The 19,588-nt window shown below is 45.7% G+C and overlaps 1 protein-coding gene and 1 long non-coding RNA gene across 3 annotated transcripts in view; one reads left to right on the plus strand and one right to left on the minus strand.

The window, feature by feature from the left end:
- The window catches only part of ADGRA1 (adhesion G protein-coupled receptor A1), a 1,190,508-nt gene that overhangs the window by 484,776 nt on the left and 686,144 nt on the right, over positions 1-19,588 (plus strand). The gene's annotated exons all lie outside the window — the stretch shown is intronic.
- LOC141049769 (uncharacterized) overlaps positions 1-19,588 on the minus strand; it is an 88,617-nt gene that overhangs the window by 25,002 nt on the left and 44,027 nt on the right. The window contains exon 2 of the long non-coding RNA XR_012220434.1: positions 19,497-19,560. This is a non-coding gene — a long non-coding RNA (uncharacterized lncRNA). The remainder of the gene's footprint in view (positions 1-19,496; positions 19,561-19,588) is intronic.

A 19,588-nucleotide genomic window follows, 5' to 3' on the forward strand; every position in this document is an offset into this window, starting at 1 on the left:
TCCAACCAAGACTGGTGAAGGAAGGAGAGAGAGAGTTCCTGGCAGCTCAGTCAGAGTCCTGGTGTGGAAGGAGTCAGAGAGGATTTCCTTGCAGCTCAGACAGAGCTTGTTGGCAGTTATTCAGGAGGAAAGCTGCATTGTGGTGGTGGACTCTGTTGCTGGGAGCAAGAGCAACAGAGCAAAGCTAATTGGTGTTTCCCTGTTTGTATTTTTCCTTGGTGTGTATTAGTACAGCGGTGGGGCCAGTGCCTGCATCACCCAGCTCCCTAGCAAGGGATACGTGTAGGGTGTGCTAGGGTGACAGGTTCCGGCTTGGCGACAGGTGACGAGCCTGTATAGGGAACATTAGGAGTGTGAGGGACACTGACTCAGGGGAGTGCAGGAGGTCTCCACATCTCCGCTCCCTATCGCAGGGCCCACCGTTGTAACTGTTTTCCCTTCCCCCGTGTCTTGTCATTTTAGTTACCGGCCTGCGGGTCGTGTCACACAGGACAGTTACACATGCCGTGTCTTGTTGTCTTAGTTACCGGCCTGCAGGTCATGTCACACAGGACAGGTCCACGTGACACACAGGACTACAAACAGCGATTCAAAGAGGAAGTGTCTTTTTATTAAGTTTAGATTTTATTTCATTTTTTTCCTATTTTTTTATTTATTTTACACACTGTGCCTCAAATAAAATCTTAAAATACTTTTGGGGAGGAATATAGGCATAATGATACATTATTTTTCTTGCTGATTTTATCTGTAACTGTAGATGGTATATTAGTCAAAGTTACAGGGGATGCCTTTCGGTGGGACCCCGCCACAGTGTGTTGCAGCCTGCAGTCAGATCACACTTGCTCTCCTTGGTTTGGAGAATGCAGGAGAGTGGTACATACTGATGTGGCTACCTACAACACTTGGAGCATAGTTGCAGCTCAGTGTACTGACTGGAAATCTGCATGCTCCAGTAAGGCTGGTTTCACATTTGCGTTTTTTAGCGCTGGAAAAAAACGCATACCTGCGCATGCGTTTTTTCCCCTATATTTAACATGGGTGCGCATACCTGCGCGCTGGTAAGCGCACGTATGCGATTTTCATGCGCTGCGTTTTTTTGGGGTGTGCGTTTGTATTTTCCAGACGCAGCATGTTGCATTTTTTGGCCCTGCAAAAAAGCGCATGCGCACGTATGTGCACGTTTTGCGCTAAAAATGGCCATTATAGCCTATGGATGCGCATACGTGCGCACTGGCATGCTCATGTATGCGTTTTTTTGCACATGCATTTTTTTTTGTTAACCATGGAATTTAGGGGTTTGGGTTAGAGTTAGGGTTAGTTAAGGGGGTTTAGGGTTAGGGTCAGGGTTAGGGTTAAGTATGGTTTGGTTAAGGGTTAGGGTCAGGGTTAGGGTTAAGTATGGTTTGGTTAAGGGTTAGGGTCAGGGTTAGGGTTAGGGTTAGGGTTAGGGTCAGGGTTAGGGTTAGGGTTAGGGTTAGTTAGGGTTTAGGGTTTGGGTTAGGGTTAAGTATGGTTTGGTTAAGGGTTAGGGTCAGGGTTAGGGTTAGGGTTAGTTAGGGTTTAGGGTTTGGGTTAGGGTTAAGTATGGTTAGGGTCAGGGTTAGGGTTAGGGTTAGGGTTAGGGTCAGGGTTAGGGTTAGGGTTAGGGTTAGTTAGGGTTTAGGGTTTGGGTTAGGGTTAAGTATGGTTTGGTTAAGGTTTAGGGTCAGGGTTAGGGTTAGGGTTAGGGTCAGGGTTAGGGTTAAGGGTTAGGGTCAGGGTTAGGGTTAGTAAAATCATGGTTTGGGTTAGTGTGAGGGGCCACCTAATGTTGGAAAAAAACGCAAACGCGGTAAAAACGCACTAAAAACGCATACAAAAGCATAAAAACGCTGCGTTTTTTTCATGCATGCTCATAAAAATGCTTGAAAAAAGCGCAGCAGTTGTATGCTTTTGTATGCGTTTTTTCAATGCATTTTTTTGCGGGAAAAACGCGCTGCAAAAAAAAGCAAGTGTGAAACTAGCCTAAGCTAAGTGTAACTCAGCGTTTTGCAACATCATGACTCGGTTCGCTACTGGATGTCATAATGTCTTGGGAGCCTGCATGGTGGCAGAGATGCTCAATATGCTGGGCAGAAGTTTTGCCAACATAGAAGTGCACACAGCCCTGGTTGCGTGACCATGGAGGACCTTACTCGCTGAAGGACCACATAGCTCAAACCTTTTGCTCATCTCTATGGCAGATATGGTTTACAGCTCTTTCAAGAATCCCTTGCGCAAGCTGTATGTTCTATGTTTGGAAAAGCTGGGAAAATATCAGTAAAGTCACAATTTTTAACCAAGACGAGAGGAAGGCAGAATAGACAATAGGCTGGAAATAAAAATATGTCAAAGAATGCAGCAACACAAAAAAAAGGTTAAACGTTTAAACCTGATGCCTATTTCTATGATTTGACAAATGCAAATCTCTGATCAGGTGCTGTGTCCAGCTGGCTGCGTATAAAGAATTTCAGTCTGTTTCCTCCTACACATATTCATAAATAGCTCCATTGTCCGCAGCCTGTTAATTATTGCACTTCTTTCTATTTTTCCATTGTGAGAGAATTACAGATGTGTGAAAATGGCAAAGCACGGCGGCATGTGTGCGAATGCCTCTCCTATGGCTTTTTCTCTGCGCATACTTATATGCCAAAGTGTAATCTTTTGCAGACCTTCCCTGCGCTGACGGGGTCAACATTTATGTTGCCAGATACATTTATAACTTCTGCCAAATCAGCTGATAAATTCATAAATGACTTATCCAGTGTATTATGTGGAGAGCAGTAAATCGCACACTCCAGTATTATAAAGCAATTTTTAAAGAATTGGGGTGAAGAATTTTATTTTTTTACCATATGTAAGCAGATAAATTGGATGTAACAGCGCAGAAAATGAGGAGACAGTATTACTTAACCAGCACTATTTCTTTGACTAACACAGAAAGACAATCTATCCTCAAGTACACACATATATATATATATATATATATATATATACTGCTCAAGAAAATAAAGGAAACACTATTCCATTTGCAACAGGCTGTTTGTGTTCCCCTTATTTCTTTGAGCAGTATATATATATATATATATATCTAATATATAAAGCTCAAAGTGTGTATGTGTGTATGTGTGTGTGTGTGTGTGTATGTTTGTTTGTATGTCCGGGATAGGCATCCGCACCGTCGCAGGTACAGCCACAAAATTTGGCACAGTCACACGTCTGGACCCCGAGAGCGTCCTAAGCTATGTTGTGAGGCGAAACTTTAACCCCGCGCGTTCCAATTCACCAAACAATTTTGCCCCTATCTACATACTGGGGGAAAAAGTGTGTGCGCGTCAAGCCCCGCCCCTCATTGTGATGTCACAATGCCCCTATTTGCATACTGGGGAATCAGTGTGTGCGCGCCAAGCCCCGCCCCTCATTATGATGTCACAATGGTTGCCATGGCGATGCTGATGTCATCAAAGGTTGCAAGCCCCGCCGCCGCTTATTATGATGTCATAATGGTTGACTATGAGATGGAGGATGTGTGATGAGTAGAGTTGAGCGAAACGGGTCAAAAAATTTCAAAAGTCGCCGACTTTTGGCAAAGTCGGGTTTCATGAAACGAAACCCGACCCTAGGATGAGGTCGGCCACGAGGTCGGCGACTTACGCGCCAAAGTCGCGTTTCAAAAGTTTGTTTTGCGCTCTTTTTCAGCCAATCAGGATCCACGGACACTGTGGGCAACGTGATGACATAGGCAGGGGTCACCACCATCTTTCAGAAGGGCATGCAAGTGATTGGCTTGCTTTGGTGGGCGTCACAGGGGGTATAAAAGGGCGTGCACGCCGACCGCCATCTTACTTCTGCCGATCTCAGTATAGGGAGAGGTTGCTGCTGATTCTGTAGGGAGAGCGTTAGGCAGGGAAGAAGACAAAAAAACTGCTTCTGCTGCTAGCGATTTGGCCTGTATAACACACCAGTCACTGTGTGTGCAGTGCAAGGGGAGGCTATATAGTGGTGTATCAGTGGTGTTGGTTGTTGGGCTGCCTTCTAAGGCTTCCTGACATTCCTGCATTGCTGTTTACCCACTGCTCCGCAAACTGCTTTTTTAAAAGCAATCCCAATTTTTTTTTTTGTCCTGCTGAGAAGAAAAAAAAACTGCTTCTGCTGCTAGCGATTTGGCCTGTACAACACACCAGTCACTGTGTGTGCAGTGCAAGGGGAGGCTATATAGTGGTGTATCAGTGGTGTTGGTTGTTGGGCTGCCTTCTAAGGCTTCCTGACATTCCTGCATTGCTGTTTACCCACTGCTCCGCAAACTGCTTTTTTAAAAGCAATCCCAATTTTTTTTTTTGTCCTGCTGAGAAGAAAAAAAAACTGCTTCTGCTGCTAGCGATTTGGCCTGCACAACACACCAGTCACTGTGTGTGCAGTGCAAGGGGAGGCTATATTGTGGTGTATCAGTGGTGTTGGTTGTTGGGCTGCCTTTTAAGGCTTCCTGACAGGCTGGCATTGCTGTTTACCCACTGCTCTGCAAACTGCTTTTTTAAAAGCAATCCAATCTCCCTTATCCTCTAGTCACTTTTGTCACAGCTGTGCCATCGAGCCTGTGACATAGCACTCAGATATCAGTGGGCCTCACACAATCCAAAAGTGTCCAGTGTCCACAAGTGTCTGCAGAAATTCAAATTCTCCCTTATCCTCTCGTCACTTTTGTCACAGCTGTGCCATCGAGCCTGTGACATAGCGCTCAGATATCAGTGGCCCTCACACAATCCAAAAGTGTCCAGTGTCCACAAGTGTCTGCAGAAATTCAAAATCTCCCTTATCCTCTAATCACTTTGGTCACAGCTGTGCCATCGAGCCTGTCACATAGCGCTCAGATATTCATTGGGCCTCACACAATCCAAAAGTGTCCAGTGTCCACAAGTGTGTGCAGAAATTCAAAATCTCCCTTATCCTCTAGTCACTTTGGTCACAGCTGTGCCATCGAGCCTGTCACATAGCGCTCAGATATTCATTGGGCCACACAATCCAAAAGTGTCCAGTGTCCACAAGTGTGTGCAGAAATTCAAAATCTCCCTTATCCTTTAGTCACTTTGGTCACAGCTGTGCCATCGAGCCTGTCACATAGCGCTCAGATATTCATTGGGTCTCACACAATCCAAAAGTGTTCAGTGTCCACAAGTGTGTGCAGAAATTCAAAATCTCCCTTATCCTCTCGTCACTTTTGTCACAGCTGTGCCATCGAGCCTGTGACATAGCGCTCAGATATCAGTGGGCCTCACACAATCCAAAAGTGTCCAGTGTCCACAAGTGTCTGCAGAAATTCAAAATCTCCCTTATCCTCTTGTCACTTTTGTCACAGCTGTGCCATCGAGCCTGTGACATAGCGCTCAGATATCAGTGGCCCTCACACAATCCAAAAGTGTCCAGTGTCCACAAGTGTCTGCAGAAATTCAAAATCTCCCTTATCCTCTCGTCACTTTTGTCACAGCTGTGCCATCGAGCCTGTCACATAGCGCTCAGATATTCATTGGGCCTCACACAATCCAAAAGTGTCCAGTGTCCACAAGTGTGTGCAGAAATTCAAAATCTCCCTTATCCTCTAGTCACTTTGGTCACAGCTGTGCCATCGAGCCTGTGACATAGCGCTCAGATATTCATTGGGTCTCACACAATCCAAAAGTGTCCAGTGTCCACAAGTGTGTGCAGAAATTCAAAATCTCCCTTATCCTCTCGTCACTTTTGTCACAGCTGTGCCATCGAGCCTGTGACATAGCGCTCAGATATCAGTGGCCCTCACACAATCCAAAAGTGTCCAGTGTCCACAAGTGTCTGCAGAAATTCAAAATCTCCCTTATCCTCTCATCACTTTTGTCACAGCTGTGCCATCGAGCCTGTGACATAGCGCTCAGATATCAGTGGGCCTCACACAATCCAAAAGTGTCCAGTGTCCACAAGTGTCTGCAGAAATTCAAAATCTCCCTTATCCTCTCGTCACTTTTGTCACAGCTGTGCCATCGAGCCTGTGACATAGCGCTCAGATATCAGTGGCCCTCACACAATCCAAAAGTGTCCAGTGTCCACAAGTGTCTGCAGAAATTCAAAATCTCCCTTATCCTCTAGTCACTTTGGTCACAGCTGTGCCATCGAGCCTGTCACATAGCGCTCAGATATTCATTGGGCCTCACACAATCCAAAAGTGTCCAGTGTCCACAAGTGTGTGCAGAAATTCAAAATCTCCCTTATCCTCTAGTCACTTTGGTCATAGCTGTGCCATCGAGCCTGTCACATAGCGCTCAGATATTCATTGGGCCTCACACAATCCAAAAGTGTCCAGTGTCCACAAGTGTGTGCAGAAATTCAAAATCTCCCTTATCCTCTAGTTACTTTGGTCACAGCTGTGCCATCGAGCCTGTGACATAGCGCTCAGATATTCATTGGGTCTCACACAATCCAAAAGTGTCCAGTGTCCACAAGTGTGTGCAGAAATTCAAAATCTCCCTTATCCTCTCGTCACTTTTGTCACAGCTGTGCCATCGAGCCTGTGACATAGCGCTCAGATATCAGTGGCCCTCACACAATCCAAAAGTGTCCAGTGTCCACAAGTGTCTGCAGAAATTCAAAATCTCCCTTATCCTCTCGTCACTTTTGTCACAGCTGTGCCATCGAGCCTGTGACATAGCGCTCAGATATCAGTGGGCCTCACACAATCCAAAAGTGTCCAGTGTCCACAAGTGTCTGCAGAAATTCAAAATCTCCCCTGTCCTATAGACACCTTGTACCTTGTTTTACATTACTATTTAGTTTGTTGGATTTTGTCTACATTTCTACCAAAAATGAGGAAGGCTGGTGGAAGAGGCCGTGGAATTGGGCGGGGGTTGGCAGCTGGTAATGATGGTGTTGGTGGTGGATCTGATGGTAGTGGCAAGAGCAAAACAGGACCGAATGCAGGAGGTGTTGAGCCTGCGTCATCGTCTGGCTACATAAGGCCTCGAACGCTTAGTTTTCTAGGAGTTGGCAAACCGCTTTTAAAGCCAGAGCATCAGGAAAAAGTTTTGTCTTACATTGCTGACTTAGCCTCCAGCTCTATCGCCTCCTCTTCTTCAGTTGTAAAAAGTAAAAGCACTGAGTCGTCATTGGAGGCTCATGTTCATGAACCGCACCTTTCCTTGTGTCCTTCACCCCAACCAAGATTGAAGGATGACGCAGGCCATACTACTGATTACTCCATGGAGCTGTTTTCACATACCATGCCTGGATTATCAAGTCAAATGGTGAATTACCCAGGCCAAGATGAATCTGACATGGAGTGCACTGATGCACAGCCGCTGATGGATGATTCTGCTGGTACATTCACTCAGAGCACTACATTGTCCTCGCAGTGTACAGAGCCAGATTCTGACCCTGATGAGACTCAGGTGCCCCTTCCCGCACACTATACCACCATACACGGTGACACAGAGGAAGGTGCACATGACATAGAAGAGGAGGTGATGGATGACCCAGTTGTTGACCCAGATTGGCATCCATGTGGGGAAGAGGGTGCTGCTTCCAATAGCTCAGATGAGGAGCATCCACAGCAGACATCGACATCGCAACAGCTGTTATCTGGCAGGCCCGGAGCACTCCAAAGACAGGTTCCAAACATCAAAAGAGTTGCTGGACAGCTTGTCCAGAGGGTCAAAAGATCACAGCGTGCTAGGCCGCAAAATGTCTGCCAAAGTAGGAATAGTGCAGTGTGGACCTTTTTTGACCAAAATCCTCATGATCAGGCCAAGGTTATCTGTAAGAAGTGCGCAAAGACCTTTAGCCGAGGGAAAAATCTGAAAAATTTGAATACCAGTTGCATGCTTAGACTTTTAACCGGCATGCACTTGCAAGCGTGGACACAACACCAAACCTCAAGTGCCACATGTGCAACTGATCACAACGAAGGTAGTCAGCAACGCTACATTGTTTCCCCCACTGTAAGCCCACCGGTTAGCACAGCAGCAAATGTTGAGGTGTCGTTGCAAGGCCACAGCAGTCAGGGAATCCCACTGTTATATCAACGAAAGACTGATTCTAGGCCATCAGAAAGAACAACAACTCCATCACCATCATCAACCCTCTCTCAGTCCGCCCTGTCCACCGCTACTTCCACCATATGCAGCTCTCAAGTCCAGCTCACCCTCCCAGACACTATGAGTAGGTCAAGAAAGTACTCAGTCTCTCATCCGCGTACACTGGGTTTGAACGCCCACATTGCCAAACTAATCTCGTTTGAGATGATGCCCTTTCGGTTGGTGGAAAGCACAGCTTTCCGCGAACTCATGGCCTATGCAGTACCACGCTATGACCTACCCAGTCGCCACTTCTTCTCTCACAAGCCATCCCAGCCCTCCACCATCATGTGAAAGACCGCATTGTCCATGCACTCAAGCAGTCAGTGAGCGGAAAGGTGCACCTCACAACTGATGCATGGTCCAGTCGGCATGGCCAGGGCCGTTACGTGTCCATCACTGCGCACTGGGTTAATGTGGTGGATGCAGGGTCCACAGGGGACAGCGGTGGTGGGACAATGCTGCCTAGCCCACGGTATAGGAAACAGTTGGCTGTAGGTGTTCGACCCTCCTCCTCCTCCTCCTCCTCCAGAAGCGAAAGCTCGTCCACAGAGCGCAGTCGTACGAGCACTCCATCTGCAGCTGCCACTGTTGCACACGATGTGTCCCCCTATCGAGCAGCTAGTGGAAAGCATCAGCAGGCTGTGTTGCAGATGATGTGTTTGGGCAACAGACACACCGCCGAGGTGCTGGCCGAGTACTTGAAGCGACAAACTGAGTCATGGCTGGGCAGTGTACATCTTGAGGCAGGCAAGGTAGTTAGTGATAACGGCCGTAATTTTGTGGCAGCCATAGCCCTTTCAAAACTCAGCCATATACCTTGCTTGGCTCACACCTTGAACCTGGTGGTGCAGTGCTTCCTCAAAAATTATCCGGAGTTAACAGCCCTGCTCCAGAAGGTGCGAAGACTGTGCGCGCACATCCGCCGGTCGCCTGTACACTCCGTTCGTATGCAGAAGCTGCAGCGATTGCTCCACCTTCCCAACCACCGCCTCATTATCGACATTGCAACAAGGTGGAACTCCACCCTGCACATGGTGGAGCGGCTGTGCGAGCAGAGGCAGGCCATAATGCATTTGTGGGAGGATACACGGCCAGGCACTTTGAGAGCAGACATGGAGTTGACAGGTGTGCAGTGGTCGAAGCTGAAAGACCTCCTTAAAGTCCTTCAGTGTTTTGAGGAATGCACACGGCTGGTAAGCGCAGACGACGCCATCCTAAGCATGAGCATCCCACTTATGCGTCTGCTCATGCAAACTTTGACGCACCTTAAGGAGCAGGCGTCTGCAGCTAATGTTGATGAGGAGGAAGAGGAGGAGGGAATCCTTGATGACATTCAGCCATTGTCTGCTCAGGGACCTCTCCTGGACGAGGTGGAGGAAGAAGAGGAGGAGGAGGAGGATGATGGGGATGATTACTTAGGGGAGGAGGATGCATCTCGTGGGGAAAGTGAAAATGTTGGCGTGGCAAGGTCTGGTACAGGGTTTGTGCGTGACTGGAGGGATGTGGATTTGCCAGAAAGTGCTCCTCCAACCAGCACTCGCAGTGCATCATTGACACCGGGAACATTGGCCCACATGTCAGATTATGCCTTGCAGATCCTAAAAAGGGACCCACGCATTGCCAAAATGATGAACGATGACGACTACTGGTTGGCCAGCATCCTGGATCCACGCTATAAAGGCAAATTACAAAACATCATGCCACAGGAGAACCTTGACCTAATATTGGCTAATAAACAAGCAACTCTGGTAAATCGGTTGCTTGAGGCATTCCCAGCACACAGCAGCGGTGATGGTTCTCACACGAGCCGTACGGGCCGGGGGCAGCTTGGCAGAGGTGTTCGTGGTGCACACAGCAGAAGTGGCGTTGGAGACAGGGGTTTCATGACAATGTTGTGGACTGATTTTTCAAATACCGCTCACACAACTGGTAATACTGCATCGATGGAAAGTGACAGGAGACAGCAGTTGTCGACTATGGTTACAAACTACTTTTCCTCCCATATCGATGTTCTCCCACACAGGTCATTCCCCTTTGACTATTGGGCTGCTAAACTGGACACCTGGCCTGAATTGGCACAATATGCCTTACAGGAGCTCGCTTGCCCAGCTGCAAGTGTGCTATCGGAAAGAGTCTTCAGTGCAGCTGGATCAATCCTGACAGAAAAAAGGACCCGTCTGTCAACCCAAAATGTGGATAATCTAACCTTCATTAAAATGAACCACGCATGGGTTTCCAAGGATTTTGTCCCACCTTCCCCTGATGACACATAGGGTGACAGAAAAATGGCTTGCTTTGGTCCACCTCTTCCTGGGACTTGACCTATTTCACCTTTTGCATCAGCTGAATGTCCAACATCAACATATGCCACTTTCTAAAACTCCCTAACTGTGCTGCCTCCCCCCCCCATGGCCGGGGTCACCACCTAGCGCACGACACCATGCGAGTGCCGTTGCCCTGGACAGGTGGGTAGGCCGACTCTTGGGCGCGGGCACTGGCACAGGGTCCTTCATAGTGCAATCAAGTGTCTCTGAAGGTGGTGGTGCACACCCGCCGTCAGACACACCGCCGTACTATGAGGGGCCCAGTGCCAGTACCGACGCCCACGAGTGGGCCCCCCTTGCTTGGGCAGGGCCCCAGCATTTGCAATCTTTACCTCTCCCTGCTCCTCCGCTGTGTAGTCTGGGCCGTCAAATCCATACTGTGCCTGACACCGTCTGAGCCTGCCTCCTGATGTATAGACATATATTTTGAATGTGTACGCTATCCATACATGTTATCTGGGGATACGGTACCCTTTCTAACCTTTGTGCAATCACGTGCAATCCATACTGGGCCTAACACCGTCTGAGCCTGCCTCCTGATGTATAGACATATATTTTGAATGTGTACGCTATCCATACATGTTATCCGGGGATACGGTACCCTTTCTAACCTTTGTGCAATCACGTGCAATCCATACTGGGCCTAACACCGTGTGAGCCTGCCTCCTGATGTATAGACATATATTTTGAATGTGTACGCTATCCATACATGTTATCTGGGGATACGGTACCCTTTCTAACCTTTGTGCAATCACGTGCAATCCATACTGGGCCTAACACCGTCTGAGCCTGCCTCCTGATGTATAGACATATATTTTGAATGTGTACGCTATCCATACATGTTATCTGGGGATACGGTACCCTTTCTAACCTTTGTGCAATCACATGCAATCCATACTGGGCCTAACACCGTCTGAGCCTGCCTCCTGATGTATAGACATATATTTTGAATGTGTACGCTATCCATACATGTTATCCGGGGAAACGGTACCCTTTCTAACCTTTGTGCAATCACGTGCAATCCATACTGGGCCTAACACCGTCTGAGCCTGCCTCCTGATGTATAGACATATATTTTGAATGTGTACGCTATCCATACATGTTATCCGGGGAAATGGTACCCTTTCTAACCTTTGTGCAATCACGTGCAATCCATACTGGGCCTAACACCGTCTGAGCCTGCCTCCTGATGTATAGACATATATTTTGAATGTGTACGCTATCCATACATGTTATCTGGGGATAAGGTACCCTTTCTAACCTTTGTGCAATCACGTGCAATCCATACTGGGCCTAACACCGTCTGAGCCTGCCTCCTGATGTATAGACATATATTTTGAATGTGTACGCTATCCATACATGTTATCTGGGGATACGGTACCCTTTCTCACCTTTGTGCAATCACGTGTAATCCATACTGGGCGTGAGAACGGCTGGCGAGCTGTTAAGCAAGCTACAGCACCTGTGGTTTGCACACGTAAGTTTTTCATTTTTTCAGGAATGACGGTTAGGTAATAATTGTAATCAGTGATCCCCATCACTAACGTTGTTCAGCGGGTTATCTACACCTGTAAGCGACAAACGCTGGCCTTTTCAGTGTAGCGCACATGCAGCCACGGACATGTAAGGGCATGACACACCAGTTATTGGCCAATCTCATGTGCCAGAGCCTCACGTGTCCCTCTAGTAAGCCGGACTCGGACCGCGGGGCATGACGGAGTCTCGTTCGTTAACGGAATTAAGCTTGCAATGTGTGCATCTGTTCTGTAGCTGGCATGGTTGAGGTTTCCCAGGTGGAGTCGAATTTAACCGTAGGCTCCACTCCTAGTGGTGCCCTTCTGGACATTCCTTTAAGGTTCAGCTTTGCAACCATACTGCCCACGTAAAACAAACACTTTGCCTTCATGAACGCTGTTTGGAGGGTCATGACTCGTGGGAATAATGCCGCCCAATCAGTTAACCTGCTAGAGAGATCGTTCGTTGCTCCCAAGCATGACATCACACTCCCTAGGAAGAAGGTAATGCCACTGTGGCGACCGTACTCCTGGGGGCGACACAAGTGCACTGATGCCCAGCCACTGCTCGATGAATCTGCTGGTACATTGACCCAGACCACTACATTCCCCTCGCACGCTACACGACCTGAATCTGACCCTGATGAAACTCAGGTTACCCTTCCCATATACAGTTCCATCTTACACGGTGACAAAGAGGAAGCTGCAGATGAAAGTGCAGGTTCGGCCCACCCGCCATCAGACACACCACTGTACTATCAGGGGCCCTGTGCCAGTGCCGTTGCCAACGAGTGGGCCCCCCTGCTTGCTCAGGATCACAGCACTTGCAAAGTTGAAATACTGTGCAGTGAGATGGAAGATGGGGACGACGAGGAGTCCAGACAAGTACAGGGATTCCCTAGCGAGGAGACTTATTTGATTGTTTTCAATGTTGGGACAGCAATTTTTGGGGAGCACTATACTCTGGAGAATGATAGATGGGGCCCACCATACACTGGAACATTCCAAAGGTGGACATCAGACACTGGAGCAGCATTTACAGGGCCCATTATACACTAGAGCATTAGAAATGGGGCCCATTATGTTTGGAGCATTATTTGGGCCCATAAGACAGTGGAGCTTCATCCATGGGGACCAACATATACTGTAGCATTATGTGGAGCTCATCATATACTGTTTCAAACATTATATGGGACCAATGATTCTGTATGGAGAAATAGATGGGCCTTGTCATGAGATGTAAAAAGTGAAGTATTTTTCATTGTACTATACCGCTATTTCTCTGCCGTATCGGAGCATGATGAGTTGTGGTATGTGTTAAAGGGGCGCTCTTTCGCCCAGGGCACATGAAAACCTGCAGCCAGCCCTCCCCCCCCACAACTTTAGCCAAATAACCCCCATTTTTCAGTGCGTAACTTGTATTATGAAGTTAATTAAGGTTGACAAGCTTAAGTAAGAAGAATTGATGCTTTTGGCATTCAAATGGGCACTGTAGGTGTGTTTCCTGTCCTCCTCTCACTGCCGACTTTTATTCCCCATTGACTTACATTGGGTTTCGTGTTTCGGGACGACCCCGACTTTTCCCTGTAATCGGACGATCTTGCTCGATCCGACTTTTGGAAAAGTCGGGTTTCACGAAACGAAACTCGACCCTAAAAAAACAAAAGTCGCTCAACTCTAGTGATGAGTATATGGGCACCGGACTTTGGGATGGAGGAGATGCATGATGGGTATATGGGAACGGCACTATGGGATGGAGGATATGTATATGGGCACGGGTCTATGGGATGGAGGATATGTATGATGGGTATATGGGAACGGGACTATGGGATGGAGGATGTGTGATGGGTATATGGGCACTGGACTATGGGATGGAGGATATGTATGACGGGTATATGGGCACGGGACTATGGGATGGCGGATATGTATATGGGTACGGGACTATGGGATGGAAGATGTGTGATGGTATATGGGCACTGGACTATGGAATAGAGGATATGTTTGACGGGTATATGGGCACAGGACTATGGGATGGTGGATATGTATATGGGCACGGGATTATGGGATGGAGGATGTGTGATGGGTATACGGGCACTGAACTATAGGATGGAGGATATGTATGACGGGTATATGGGCACGGGACTATGAGATGGCGGATATGTATGATGGGTATATGGGCACTCGACTATGGGATGGAGGATATGTATGATGGGTATATGGGCACGGGACTATGAGATGAAGGATGTGTGATGGGTATATGGGCACTCGACTATGGGATGGCGAATATGTATGATGGGTATATGGGCATGGGACTATGGGATGGAGAATATGTATGATGGGTATATGGGCATGGGACTATGGGATGGAGAATATGTATGATGGGTACATGGGCATGGGACTATGGGATGGAGGATGTGTGATGGGTATATGGGCACTCGACTTTGGGATGGAGGATATGTATGATGGGTATATGGGCACGGGCCTATGGGATCGTGGATATGTATGATGAGTATATGGGCACGGGACTATGGGATGGAGGATAATTATAATTTTCTATAACTAACCACAATTAGTTACTATGCCCGGGCAACGCCGGGCTCTTCAGCTAGTATATATATGAAAGAACAATATTATGGGTAACAGAAGCAAGGTCAATACATTATATTATGAGTTTATCAGAACACAGCAATGCGACTCAATATAATATCTATGCAACTTTCTATTATATACACTCTTCTTCATTTTCTTATTATCTAGCAGTTAAACAATTATTAATGCCTTTATAGCTCAGCTTAACTGGCATCACTCTCAGTACTAGGCCTGTCCCAGTTGTGGTCTCTGTATGCTCCTCTGATCAGTATGCTGGCTCTGGCAGGGGGGCATTGGCAATTCCATGTAGGCCAAAAGTCCTAAATATGCAAGTCACTGGGTATACAGTGTGCTCGTGACACTTGCTGTTTCCATACCCTGAATTACGGCTCCAGCCCACACCATGAACCATAGGTCTGCGCTGGAAGTAATGGCCCACAGGAACAGTGCTCTGCTACAGCCGGATCGTCTCCTGAGCCTAGTTTGGATCTGGTCATGATCTTCTACTTGCGCTGCTTACAGTCTTCTACTGGCGCTGCTTACAGTCTTCTACTGGCGCTATTTAAGGTCTTCTAATAGCGCTGGTCATGGATCTTCCTCACTGCTCAGGCCTTCTCTGGCATCTGACTGCTCTCAGACCCTTCTGTGGAGATAATGCCCACTTAGCAGCCACATGACCTGCCTGGTACAGGTTCTGGCACCAACTTTTCCCTTCTCGGCCTGGCCAAGCCTTTTATAATTAGTAACTGTGACACAGGTGTCATTTGACCTGGTGTCATCTTTAGTCTCTTCCCCAGGAACATGGACTTCCACCCTGGAGGTTCCTTCTACTAGAATTCATCCTTTACTTTCACTTTCACCTTTGACCAGCAGATGGTGGTGCTCGCTTGCAGTTACTCTGTTAGGCACCAACTGTACTCATCTTCTGTCTTGTCTACCCCCTGACATATATAAAATTGTAAGCTGTTCTCAATGTTTCAAAAGGCTGTCTCAAATGTCTGTGCAAATCAGTCCAAGCACAAACTGCAATTAATGGACTGGCCTTGGCTCTCCCGTGCCGAGCATCACAGCCTCATAGACATGTATTAAGCTGTCACTCTCAAGTCGGGAGACCATCGACAAGTCAGGTGCATTGCATTTCGTGCTTTATACAGACTTCTGAAGCAATCTTATGGGTATGTGCACACGACATCTTAAAGTGTTTTCCAAGGTGAAATCTTTTCAGAAAACCACCAGTGGTTGTTTTGCTGTTGTTTTTAGCAGCTCTGCCATTGGCATCTTTTCCCTGTACTTTCAAGTGTACAGAGCTGTGACATCCAAATGAAGCTGCCCAAACAATAAATATGTTAATTGTTTTAACCACTTCAATGATTCCGAAATCTGAATCGTTTAAAAAACAAAACAAAAGAAAGAAAACAGAAGACTGATCATGTGCACAGCAACATAGCTTTTACATTTCATTATGTTCTTTTTTTTGCATTGGATTTGCCACGTATTTTCAGGAGGATTACGGACGGAAATACCTGAAAAAGAGTATGTGCATACACAACCTTAGGGTATGTTCACACTGAATTTTTATGTGGATTTTGCAGCAAATCCTCTCCAAAATTGACAAAAAAACACTTCAACTGCTCCCCCCCTCCCTGTCTTGCTCTACGCATTTCTTCTTGCGTAGAGCAAGACAGGGAGGGGGGGAGCAGGTGAATAAGCCCCGCCCATCGGACCGACCGCGGCAGTTTACATACATCTGAACCGATATAAAAAAGGTATTTATGCATGAAAGGTGCGGGGTCAGGGGGAAGCAAAAGTACTAAGAGAATCCTTATGTGATACAAAATTGAATGATATCATTATATGATATCTCAAAAAAGGGGTGACAGATTCCCTTTAAATGAGGTTTTGAAAACTTTGTGGCATAAAAAAAGAAGAATTTATACATCACTACTTCAAATGACTGCAAAAAAAATGTGGAAAAAGCGCTTAAAAAAACAATTTGAAATCATGTAAAAAAAACCTGTAAAACGTCTGCATGAGAATTCTGAGTTTTTTAATCTAAAAAGAGAAAGCTCCACATGAACAAAACCTTACTATGGACTTTGCCTTTCAAGAGGTATGTCAGTGATAAGCAATTATTGCCTTTCTACTGGTTCACCAGTAAAAATGTAGACTACCAGAACTGACCTCCCTTGTAAATGGAGCGGCATTCAAGAATTTGTACTGCCATTTTATCAACGTTCAGCTCTTGGAATAGTGCAGTAGCACACATTCTTATCCACCACTCCATTCATGGTAGACATGGCGATCACTGGGGCTCCTACTGGTAAGCCTCTCAGTAGTCTAGTAGTTATCACCTTACTTTTTCAGTGGTTGATTATGACTGAACTTTCCTTTTAAATGGGAACCACCATGGAGATCAGAGTAGCAGTATTTGTCCAACTTCTGACAGCATCGGCAAACATGATTTTGGATGCACCTACTTGATTAAAGAATTGTTAAGATTTCTAGATGAAGTAGCAGAGGAACGGCACAATGCTCCACAGGGTTCCAAAATTATTTTATGCAAGTGTTTTACGACAGGTTCCTGGTAAGGCTAAGTTCATATTTCCTTCATTATATCCATATTTCTGTTCCCATAGAAGAAGAGATAAAGGAAAAGAAAGACAGTGCCAGGTCTGGACTGCAAAAGCACCCAGTAGACTTAATTTATAGTGTGGTCAGTCCGGTTTCTGTCATTGTCAATCATCTAACAAAGGAAAGTTGTTCAGCAGTTGTACTATGGTTTTCTTCATGTTTGATGGACTCTCCTATGTGCACCAAGTCTAATAGATATATCCCTTGTTCTAAACCACCAAAGAAACAAAGAATCTGAGGGATGTACCTCCAACAACGAGTGAAAGTAGAATCCAAAAACTTTAATACAAGGCCAGCCACGACTAAGAGCAGGATTGCACAAAATGCATTAGCCTTGCCACTACTGACAACAATATTTTTAATGATATATATAAAAAAGTTTGGGGATTTTACAATGATTCCTGAATGTCCATCAAGCTATCCATGCACCCTCCAAGAACTCTTTCAAGGGTTGGAAGAAGAGGATGATTTGTGGACCTGTAGACACTATAGCCTACCTTAATTAGCAATTCTTATAGCTTTATAATTGTTATGTTCACCTGTTGAGTTGGATCTAAGAAGTCTCACTTTCGGTTGGGTATGTGAACCTTGGGTGTTGGTGGAGCAGTTAGGAAGGGACATGGGAAGCGATGACTTGTCACACTGGAGACCACAGGAGGACAGATATATAGCACAGCTGAGGGAATTGAATGAACAAAGTTCAATATAGTCTGTGAGATCTTGCAGCTAAGGCATAATCCAAAAGATGGCACTTGGCAGGTAGCTGGCAAGGCTGAAGGTGTACAGCAACACAAAGGTCTTGCAGAATGAGAGCACAGAAAGCACAAGAGATAAAGTATACCAAACACAGGAATTGGAGTCCTAATCCTAAAACACAGGGGAGTGTTTTAGTCATCCTTAAATAGGTCCATGGAGATTATGCAATCGAGCCACACCAAGCAATTTGGAAAACTCGGTGTGAAGCACAACAGAGGGCAGCGGCCCAGTAGAAGGAAGCGGAGATCAGTATACCAGGGAATGGCACGTAACAATAATATTTTTTGCAATGAAGTAAGAATCACAACATGTGCACTGAAAAATGAGAAGCACAAGTATTCTATGAGCGCGATTGTCGACATTGATGTGTATGCAAGTATGAGTTTGTGGCCGAAGTGTGCAACCGTGTAAAGTATATTACATCAGCCATGCATGAGTGTAAGAGATCCACACCTTGCCGTCTATGGTAATCTAATCTGCCCAGATTATAGTTTGTATATGAAATAACTATAGATCAGTTCTGAATTCTTTCATATGAAACCTGGTCTATGCCATCAGAGAGATGGGAGTCCTAATAACACGGCATATTACAGATGGTAGAATAAAATACATGTTGGTAAAATATTATGCAATGAAATCTTCACTAATTATCCATAGCACAGACAAGAAAGTTAATGCTGCAAGTTACTAACAATTTACTGCCCTATTATTACTAAATGAAATCTATAGACCAATAATTACCAGCACGGATTCTGGAAGTTTGGAAAAATTCTATTTTGTAATTCTCCAGTTGACCTTATCAAATACTTAGATTGTAATTACAGCCTTTGAGTGCAAAAAAAATATTTCTTTTCTCATCACAGAACTAGTGTTGAATGTATTAAGTAATTAAATGTTTCAGCCTCATTGCTGAGATCTTACATGTCTGCTACTTTTCACAGTAGGTGCAAATCAAAATAAAGGAGAATTGTAGATGGGAGGGAAAGTGAACATTTTCCAATAGATAATATCAAATTTTGCTGATGATTCTCGCCAACCATGCGATGTATAACTAAAGACGTGGAGCAAGTTCTTGCTTAATTGGAGGCTATCGGTAATCAGAAGATGCTTGGTAAACAATTTTAAAGAGTTTATCTGATTTTAAAAATACATTTTAAGTACAGAATTGGAATTTTTCCGACAGGTCAATAGACTTCACCAACAAACTACTGATTTAAGCATATAAGAAAAAATGCACAAGAAACTAAATAGAATATAAAATTTAATGTTTATTACGAATAGATAAATAGTAATTAAAAAGTAAGACATGAAAATGAATTGCATGGTGGAGACAGAGAATGGTCAGAAAAAAACAAGGCACCACAGCTGCACACAGATGAAACAAATGGTGAAAAAATGATGCACAGGTAAATAAAAGGGGATTTAAAGGAAATAAATGCATAAAGTGTCAGAATCAATACCCAATCGTAAGCTGGGGCGTGATTACTCAAAATACCAGATGGAACCAAAACATTACATTATGAGATGATAGGTTAGACTAAATAAAGACTGTGTAGAGCATAATTTACCTGGGAGCTGTGGTGTCACCACCCCAACGCGCGTTTCGGTTACAGTGCCTTCTTCTTTAGGTTCCTACAGAATGTGGAATAGAAGAGAATAA

This window comes from Dendrobates tinctorius, unplaced genomic scaffold (genome assembly GCF_039654945.1).
Source record: "Dendrobates tinctorius isolate UK_male_01 unplaced genomic scaffold, ASM3965494v1 ptg000147l, whole genome shotgun sequence".
Taxonomy (NCBI): domain Eukaryota; kingdom Metazoa; phylum Chordata; class Amphibia; order Anura; family Dendrobatidae; genus Dendrobates; species Dendrobates tinctorius.